Source organism: Canis lupus, chromosome 24 (assembly GCF_048164855.1).
Source record: "Canis lupus baileyi chromosome 24, mCanLup2.hap1, whole genome shotgun sequence".
NCBI lineage: Eukaryota > Metazoa > Chordata > Mammalia > Carnivora > Canidae > Canis > Canis lupus.
Genome location: NC_132861.1, coordinates 32,862,324 through 32,870,764, shown reverse-complemented (window position 1 = coordinate 32,870,764; position 8,441 = coordinate 32,862,324).

The following is an 8,441-nucleotide window of genomic DNA, read 5'->3' as shown; positions in this document are numbered from 1 at the left end:
AATCCTGTCAGACTTAGTGGTTAAGGAGGTGGATTGAAGGTGAATTGAAAACAACCTTTTGATTCTGGTTGTTGAATCACGGAGCATTTTCTGTAGGAGCAAATGAGGGATCCCAGGTAAGATTGCATTGGGTCAGTGAAAGACAAGTAAGAAAGTACTGGCTTTTCTCAGTACATCTGGAGATGAAGAAAAGGAAGGGAAGAATTCCCAGAGGAGACATGGTGGTAGGATGTTTGCTTGAGTCAGGTATAGAGATAGTAGATCTGTAGGCTGGCTAACAGAAGAGCACAAAGGGAAATACTAAAGGCACAAGGGAGCAGAAAAATACTGGAGTAAGACCCTGAAGGGATATATGTTAAGGACTTCGAGGGGAGATTGACCTTGAAAAGGGAGAGAAGGACTTTTGGAGCCATTATGCAAACCCAAATGTTCATGATAGGAAGTGGAGAGGTAGGCAAGGAAGGGTCAAGAGAGGCCAATTAGGAGTGAAGGAGTGAGAAGTTGAGGAAATCCAAGTCTGATAGACTGTTCTCTCTGTAAAGATGAGGTCTTTGAATACAAAGATGGTGTAGATGCTGAAGGAAGATGGGATTGTTCTCCATCAGTATCTCTTGATCTGAAAGGGGAGTGGAACCAAAGCTGAGATTCTTGAAGCCTTGTAATTGCTCCTGCCATTATTCTTCAGTATAAGCCAAAGCATCAGTCCAGTCAACCCAGACTAGGTTCCCACTTTTCAGCCTGACTTGAAGCTTTTGAGCTTCAGCTGCCTTAGATTGGACTAAGTGATCTCTTGGGACCTTTTTTTTTTTTAAGATTTTATTTATCCATTCATGAGAGAGACAGAGGGGCAGAGACACAAACAGAGGGAGAAGCATGCTCACTGCCAGGAGCCTGATGTGGGACTCGATTCCAGGACCCCAGGATCACGACCTGAGCCAAAGGCAGACGTTCAACCACTGAACCACCCGGGTGTTCCTCTTGGGACCTTTAATTCTGTCATTGCTACTAGTAAACCACAATCTAAAAAGCAGGATTGAGAATGGCTGAATTAGGTATAGCCATTCTGGAATCTTAGAAGTAATACCTTATATTTGGTAGTAGAACAAGAATGTGTTTGTTTATTCTAAATGTCTCCTTTATGCCTTTTGTTAAACAGACCAAGATAACCAGAATTCAGGGAAAAAGCTATAAATTCTAAGTTTAGGTAAGCTAACATTACAAATCCAAATGAATAATCCTCAATAAACTATTAAGCCCCATTTGTGACATTTTAACTTTTAGGTGTTTTAGCCCTGAAATGATTTTTGTACTTCTGCTCCATGAGGGGTAGAAGTTCAAAGTATTAACCACTTTTGTAGACTAATAATAAAATTTAGTGAAATCCTTGTTTAGAATGTGAAGAGCAGTTTGTAAAGATGAACATGTCCTCTGCTTCATTTATTATTATTTCCTACTTTACTTTGGAATGGTAGAAATACAAATACCAAGGTCATGAAATGAGCCAGTTAATTCAGGTAAAGGTGAAAAGTTTTGACAAAGTTTTTATTTCTGCAGCTGAGAAGACAGAGCTCATCAGAAGTTAATAGACGATAGCAAGTTTTATAAATGACTGCTTCTCCCTCTGCCTATCCCCTGCTCATGCTCTCTGTATCTCTCTGTCTCAAATGAATACATGATAAAAAATCTTAAAAAAAAAAAAAAGAGGGTGCCTGGGTGGCTCAGACGGCTAAGCATCTGCTTTTGGCTCAGGTCATGATCTCAGGGTCCTGGGATCGAGCCCTGGTCAGGCTCCCTGCCCAGTGGGAAATCTGCTTCTCCCTCTCCCTCTGCCGCTCCCCTGCTTGTGCGCGCTCTCTCTCTCTCTCTCCTCTCTATCTCTCTCCCTCTCTCTCCCTCTCTCTCCCTCTCTCTCCCTCTCTGTCTCAAATGAATAAGTAAAAAGAAAATCTTATAAATAACTGAAAAAAGTTTGGGTGTATTTCAAGGGGTTTTGAAGAAGTGCTAACGGCTGGTGAAGCTGCTGATCAATTCTTACACTTTGAAATGCAAATTTGAAGTTTGCTTAAGTGGGATGGTGTTGAAAACTTGGGCTGAGGGAAACAGTACAAATCATATTAAAATTAATTGGTTACTGCTTAGTAAAAGATACACCTCCTCTGCAGTTTGTATCATTTTTTGAAATGCTCAAGAAACAAAAAGTCAAAGCTTTATTTCCCCAACCTCAGTGAGTTTTACCTGTACTCCACTCCAGCACTGTCCTGTCCTCCACTCCCAGCATGAGTACAGAAAAATTGTGGATATATTTTATGAAACAAATGGCTTTTTTTTTTTAAATGCTCCCAAAGTGATTGTGACGCTCAGCCTTGGTGTGTGTGTCACTGACCCATGGGTAAATGACGGTGATGCCTACAGCTGTAATCAAGCCAGGTCTGTGTTGGGCTCCAGACCCTTCTGTCCAACTGCCCGTTAGACATGCTATTTCAAACTTCGCACGTCCTGAACTTGTCATCCCCATCTCTTCTTCTTCCTTTCATGCACCCCTCTTCTTGTCATTTTTTTGTCAATAGCACAAGTATTCCTTCAGTTGCCCAAATCAGAAACTTGCCTGTTCTCCACCCATGCATCCAGTCACCATGCCTGTTAATTCCACCTTCAAAATATCTCAGCTCCAGCTGCTGCTTCCCACCTCTGCTGCCTTAATCCATGCCACTGCCCCAAGGCTTTGTGGGTCACTACAGGAGCTTCCCAGCTGGTCTCTGTGGCTCTATATTCTAAGCAGCCATAGTAACTGTTCTAAAATTCAAATCAAGAGGCACCGGGTGGCACAGTCGGTTGAGCATCTGACTCTTGGTTTTGGCTCAGGTCATGATCTCAGGGTTCGCACTGAGTGGGGAGTCTGCTTGGGATTCTCTCTCCCTCTCCCGAACCCCTGCCCCCCCCCCCCGTCACCTGCGTGGGTGTTCTCTCTCAAATAAATAAATTAATAAAATCTGATCCTATCACTATCACTTAAAACTATTAAAGGCCTCCCTATTGTCCTAAGGATAAAGTTCCTAAATTTGCTGCCTAGTCTTCATCCTTTGGCCCTGATCGTCTCTGGCCTCACTTCACAGTTGCCCCCCACCACCTCCCCCACTTGTGAACGTACCTTCGTGCTCTGCTAGCCGGTGGCCTTTGTAAGTGCTCTTTCCTGAGCCAGGAATCTCCTTTCCCCAATCCCTCATCCTCCATATTTTACGGCTCAGCTCACAGTTCACTTCCTCTGGGAAACCTTCTTAACAACCATCACACACACCTCCACACCCAGCCTGGTTAGGTGCCTCTCCAGAAATCCCCCAGAACATCTGGCATTTACTCCCATTTGCCCTGAATTAGGATTCTTTTCCTCTTGTCTGTTTTCCTCATGGGCTGTGAGGTCCTCTAGACTAGCGGCATATCATTTCCCCACCATCCCAGAAATGACACAATGGTTGTCATATGATGCATGCTAAAAATACTGAAAAATGACTGAATTTTATTTTTGACACACAAAAAACTACAAACCAAAAACCAACCTGGTTTTGGGCTAGTTTTAGTTAATTTACCTTAAGTGGAATAGCAAGAATAGAGTATTTTGAAATAACCCAGGAGTCAGGAGGGATTGCACTTTTAAGAAGTGTTGCATACAATGGCACCAGATTTTTGAAGTTTTATTTTTGAGACAAAAGAGGAAAATGCTTAAGAAATAGTTAAGGAAAAGAATAGAGCTCACAGACACATGTAATCTCCTGAAGTGGCACAGGTCAAAATGATTACTTAAGATTCTGGCTAAACCCAGAATGTTCTCTTCACTCTAGCTGGGAGGGTGCCCTGTGAGTCCTGTATTAGAATTGTCACATGCAGAAGTGACTCTTGTGGCTGTTTGTTTCAATAATGGTATTAGGGTTACTGCGGGATTGGCCAGCATGACGTTAAACATGAGGTTGATTCATTTTTGCCATGTAACCTTGTTTATGGGATGGGATTGAATTAGATGTCTTGCAATGAGATGACTGCGCGTGGGAGGTGTCTGAACTAAAATTCAGCCTACAGAGAAAGGTGGGGCGAGTTTCCTACAACTTATCTCCACTGCCTGTTGAGAAAAACTGCATCTGTTGAGGATTTTCTTTTTGCTGAGCTTTGTGGTGGCTGTCAGTTAATAGAGTGCTTTAGGTAATTTTATTGTCAAAGGAACCAAGGCTCAGAGGTGTTCAATAACTAGCCCTCATCCCGCCTTAATAGATGACAGAGTCAGGATGCCAATTTGAAGCAAAAGCACTTTCCAGGGCCCCCGTCTCTTTTTAATCAAGCATCTGGGGTGTCTTGGTTTTCTTGAAATAATCCTGCAATATCAATTTATATCCTGAAAAAAGCTTCTAACCAAAGTGTTATGCAATCATTAATATTCTTGAAAATACTTGTCAACGGTTTTACCAGTAGATGTAGGAAATAAGCAGAATGGGATCAAGCACTGGGCAGTGTTGTCAGCGTGGCACATTTTATTACATTTGGCAACACTTATGATCCTTGGGTAGAGGCAGATTTTTGAGCTTCAAGCTATCCATTTGGTCATCACCAGGTTCAGCATCATGAATAAATCCGAAAAAGGAAATTCATGAACATTTTAACCATTTCTGAAAGTTAATCTTCATATCATCTGTGCTTTTAGAAATGCTCCCATGTTCCTGCCAAAGAATCCATGTTTGGGGGGATGTAATTCAGGGTGAGAATCTCATGACAAACTGTCAGTATCTCTGGTTTCTTAAACATTGCTGCGCTTGCCATATAATTTAATAAACAGATCACTGTTTTGAGTGAAGAGAGAGAAGCAGAGAAGGGAGGAGTAGAGAGAGGGAGGAAATATGGAAACATGGAGGGAGTGGTAAGCATGGGCCAGACATGGACTTTGGAGATCTTAACATTCTTTAAACCCCATAACAATCTATTTGAGGTGATTGCTCTTTGGGTTTTACAGAAAAGAAAATCTAGGTTCAGTAAATGAACCAGGTCTCTGCCCTGCATTCTTTCTCATAGAACATCTCCTGAATACCTTTGGGTTTCAGCCCATAGCTAGGTGACACTTTCCTCCAAGTGAACTGTCCTTCACATAATGCATGCTCCCTGGTTGCTGGGCCAATTCAATTCTTTGGCGTCTGGGACTTTTTTCTAGTGGGGAAAGAAACCAAATGGTAATGCGGTGGGTGCAATCTTTAAGGAATTTTCAATATCAGCCAATACAGCATTTTCCAAACTGGCTTAATATTTGTGATTTTTGCCATTTAAATGTAAGGAGAATGGCTGTCTTAAAAATTGTTCTCTGTAAGAATAAGGGTGCCTCAGTCCACAAAGGCACACAGGACCCTTTAAAAAATTTTTTTTAAAGATTTTATTTATTTATTCATGAGAGGCACAGAGAGAGATGCAGAGACATCATGGAGAGAGACGCAGGCTCCCTATGGGGAGCCCAGTGTGGGACTCCATCCTAGGACTCGGGAAGAGGACCTGAGCCAAAGGCAGACACTCAACCACTGAGCCCCCCAGGTGTACCAGGACCGTTTTGTTTCATGCATTCTTTAAGCCAGCAAACATTCACTTTATACATGCTGTGTGCCAGGGACTCTTCCAGGACACCAGATTTATAGCTGTCGTATTAGTCAACACTGACTAGTAGTTTCTGGTACAGTCTCACTCGGGTGCTATAGTGTCTATTAAAAAGTTAAAGCACAAGGGGAAGTGCTTTTTAATTCTATCCCCAGGACCTCATTGGGTAGCCATGGCTGCTGCCACCACCAAAACTGCTTATGTCCCAGGAGCCACCACACCACTGCTTCTACCTGAAAGAAGTAAATTTCCTCATTCCTCCTATGTTCCCAGTCCCTGAGCCAAAATCCTTTAAGGATATGTCGACTGGGAGATTGTGTCCCATCCCCAGGAGGGGCTGGGAAAGTGAGTCGAGCTGGGGATGGTCTCTTACACTCCTCTCTTCCACCAAGATTTGTAGAGTGGTCGACTGTTCCGACATGGAAAGGAGTGCAAGTGCAGGGTCACCATGAGACAAGGCAGAGGGAGAAGCAGACTCAAACTGATGTTTGCTTAGTCCCTCAGAGACCAAAGGAGTGTTGTTTTTTCATTATAGTAAAACACACAACTAAATTTACCATCTTAGCCACTTTTTCAATGATTTTTTAGTATACTTTATTTTTTAGAGCAGTTTTAGGTTCGCAGCAAAACTGAGTGGGAGATACCGAGTTCCTGTATGCCCCCCAATCTACATATGCACAGCCTCCCCCACTCTCAGCATCCCCCAGCAGAGGGGTCCATTTGTTCCTGTTGATGAACCTACAGTGACATCATCATCCAATGTCCATAGTTCACATTAGGGCTCACCCTTGATGTATGTTCTGTGGGTTTGGACGAACGTACACTGACATGGAACGGTCATTACAGTATCACACATTGCCTTAAAATCCCTGTGCTCCTCCTACTCATCCCTCCCTCTCCTGACCCTGGCAACCACTGATCTTCCTACTGTCTCCATACTTTTGCCTTTCCCAGAACGTGATATAGTTGGAATCATACTGTACATAGCATTTTCAGATGGGTTTCTTTCACTCAATAACATGCATTTAAGTTTCCTTCTCTCTTAATGGCTTCAGAACCCATTTTTAAAGTTGCTGAATAGGGGCACCTGGGTGTCTCTGACTCTTGATTTTGGCTCAGGTCATGATCTCTGGGTGGTGGGATTGAGCCCCATGTTGGGTTCCATGCTGCTTCTCTCTCTCTCTCTCTCTCTCTCCCTCCCCCCTCTCTTTCCCCATCTCTCACACTGTCTCCCTAAAATAAATAAGTCTTTTAAAAGAGGCTTAAAGTCACTGAATATTCCATTGTCCGAATGTACCACAGTTTCTCTCTTCATCTACTGAAGGACATCTTGGTTGCTTCTGAGTTTTGGCAATTATGAACAAAATTGCACAGACATCAGTGTGCAAGTTTGTGTGGGCATAAGTTTTCAGCCCCTTTGGGTAAATACCAAGCAGTGTGACTGCTGGATCATACAGTAAGAGTATGTTTAATTTTGTATGAAACTGCCAAACTGCCCTCCAAAGTCCCTGTACTATTTTGTATTCCAACCAACAATGAATGAGAGTTTCTGTGGCACCACATTCTTACCAGTGTTTGGGATGGGCAGTGTTCTGGATTTTAGCCATTTTAATAATTGTGTAGAGGTACTTACTGTTCTTTACATTTGTCTATCTCTGATGACATATGATGTGGATTACATTTTCACATACTTATTTGCCATCTGTGTATCTTCCTTGGTGAGGTGTCTGTTAAGGTCTGGCCCATTTTAATTGAGTTGTTTGCTTTCTTATTGTTGTGGTTAAAGAGTTCTTTGTATATTTTGGCTAGCAGTCCTTGTCAGATGTGTCTTTTGTAAATTCTTTTTCTCAAATCTATGGCTTGTCTTTTCATTCTGTTGACATTATCCTTCACAGAGCAGAAAATTTTAATTTTAATGAAGTCCAGCTTATTAATCCTTTCTTTCAAGGACTGTGCCTTCGGTGTCTTATCTAAAAAGTCATCACCAGACTCAAGGTCATCTTGATTTTCTCTTATGTTTTCTCAGCTTCTGTAAGGTTGCATTTTACATTTAGATCTGTGATCCCTTTTGAGTCATCTTACCTCTTTTAAGTGTGCAGCTCGGTAGTCTTAACTATATGGACGTTGTTGTGCAACAGATCTCTGGAACTCTTCCATCTTGCAAAACTGAAACTCTGCACCCATTAACCAACGTCTCTCCATTTCCCCCAACCCCCAGTCCCTGCAACCGCTGTATTTTCTCTATGTATTGCATTGTCTCTATGAATTTGACTATTCTAAACACCTCGTATTATCATATGGAAGTATTTTTGTGACTGGCCTATTTTCCTGAATGTAATGTCCTCCAGGTTCATCCATGTTGTAGCTTATGACATCCATGTTTTAGCTTAAAAAGAGTTTCCTTCTTTTTTAAAAAAAGATGTATTTATTTATTTATTTATTTATTTTATTTATGATAGATACAGAGAGACACGCAGAGACACAGGAGGAGGGAGAATCAGGCTCCATGCTGGGAGCCCGACGTGGGACTTGATCCCGGGACTCCAGGATCGTGCCCTGGGCCAAAGGCAGGTGCTAAACCGCTGAGCCACCCAGGGATCCCAGTTTTTTAAGGCTGAATGATATTCCATCGTGTGTGCGTATGTGCATATATCACATCTTTATCCACACACCACATTTTTCTTTATCAGTTCAAATGTTGATTGGCACTTAGCTTTACCTCTTGGCTATATTGTGAATAGTGCTAAAATGAACATAGGTATACAAATTTCTTTGAGAACTTGTTCTCAGTTCCTTTGGGTATGCACTCAGAAGTGGGATTG